The sequence below is a fragment of the Arachis stenosperma genome, chromosome 5, assembly GCF_014773155.1.
Source record: "Arachis stenosperma cultivar V10309 chromosome 5, arast.V10309.gnm1.PFL2, whole genome shotgun sequence".
Taxonomy (NCBI): domain Eukaryota; kingdom Viridiplantae; phylum Streptophyta; class Magnoliopsida; order Fabales; family Fabaceae; genus Arachis; species Arachis stenosperma.
In genome coordinates this window covers 29,725,922-29,727,504 of record NC_080381.1, presented here as the reverse complement: position 1 = coordinate 29,727,504, position 1,583 = coordinate 29,725,922, and the positions used below count along the sequence as shown (strand labels likewise).

The window sequence follows — 1,583 nt, the reverse complement described above, 5'->3', positions numbered from 1 at the left end:
AACAACTTTGAGCTAAAGCCTCAATTAGTTTCTCTAATGCAACAGAATTGCAAGTTCCATGGACTTCCAATGGAAGATCCTCATCAGTTTTTTAGCTGAATTCTTGCAAATCTGTGACACAGTCAAGACTAATGGGGTTAACCCTGAAGTCTATAGACTGATGCTATTCCCTTTTGCTGTAAGAGACAGAGCTAGAATATGGTTGGATTCTCAACCTAAGGAAAGCCTGGACTCTTGGGAAAAGCTAGTCAATGCCTTCTTGGCAAAGTTCTTTCCACCACAAAGATGGAGTAAGCTTAGAGTGGAAGTCCAAACCTTCAGACAGAAGGATGGAGAATCCCTCTATGAAGCTTGGGAAAGATACAAACAATTAATCAGAAGATGTCCTTCAGACATGCTTTCTGAATGGAGCATCATAGGTATTTTCTATGATGGTCTCTCTGAACTATCCAAGATGTCCTTGGATAGCTCTGCAGGAGGATCTCTTCATCTGAAGAAGACGCCTGCAGAAGCTCAGGAACTGATTGAAATGGTTGCAAATAACCAATTCATGTACATTTCTGAAAGGAATCCTGTGAACAATGGGACTAATCAGAAGAAAGGAGTTCTTGAGATTGACACTCTGAATGCCATATTGGCTCAGAACAAGATATTGACTCAACAAGTCAATTTGATTTCTCAAAGTCTGTCTGGAATGCAAAATGCACCAAACAGTACTAAGGATGCTTCATCTGAGGAAGAAGCTTATGATCCTGAGAACCCTTCAATGGAAGAGGTGAATTACCTAGGAGAACCCTATGGAAACACCTACAATTCTTCATGGAGAAATCACCCAAATTTCTCATGGAAGAATCAAGAGAGACCCCAACAAGGTTTCAATAACAATAATGGTGGAAGAAACAGGCCTGGTAACAACAAGCCTTTTCCATCATCTTCTCAGCAACAGACAGAGAGTTCTAAGCAGAGTACTTCTGACTTAGCAACAATGGTCTCTGATCTAATAAAGACCACTCAAAGTTTCATGAATGAAACAAGGTCCTCTATCAGAAATTTGGAGGGACAAGTGGGTCAGCTGAGCAAGAAAGTTACTGAACTCCCTCCTAGCACTCTCCCAAGTAATACAGAAGAAAATCCAAAGGGAGAGTGCAAGGCCATTAACATGGCCGAATTCTGGGAGGAAAGAAAGGAGGTGGACGCCACTGAGGAAGACCTCAGTGGGCGTGTACCAACCTCCTCTGAGTTCCTCAATGAGGAACAATGGGAATCTGAGGCTCAAATTGAGACCATAGAGATTCCATTGGACTTACTTCTGCCATTCATGAGCTCTGATGAGTATTCCTCCTCTGAAGAGGATGAGTATGACACTGAAGAGCAAGTTGCTAAATACCTTGGAGCAATCATGAAGCTAAATGACAAGTTATTTGGAAATGAGACTTGGGAAGATGAACCTCCCTTGCTCACCAAAGAACTGGATGACTTGTCTAGGCATAAACTGCCTCAAAAGAGGCAGGATCCTGGGAAGTTTTCTATACCTTGTACCATAGGTACCATGACCTTCAAGAAGGCCTTGTGTGACCTAGGGT

General features: G+C 42.3%; 1 non-coding gene across 1 annotated transcript; it reads right to left on the bottom strand.

Annotated features, from left to right (window-relative positions):
- Nucleotides 1-292: 292 nt before the first annotated feature.
- On the bottom strand, nt 293-400 carry LOC130984050 (small nucleolar RNA R71). The gene has a single exon (XR_009088009.1). It is a non-coding gene; the product is annotated as a small nucleolar RNA R71 (small nucleolar RNA).
- Nucleotides 401-1,583: the final 1,183 nt, after the last annotated feature.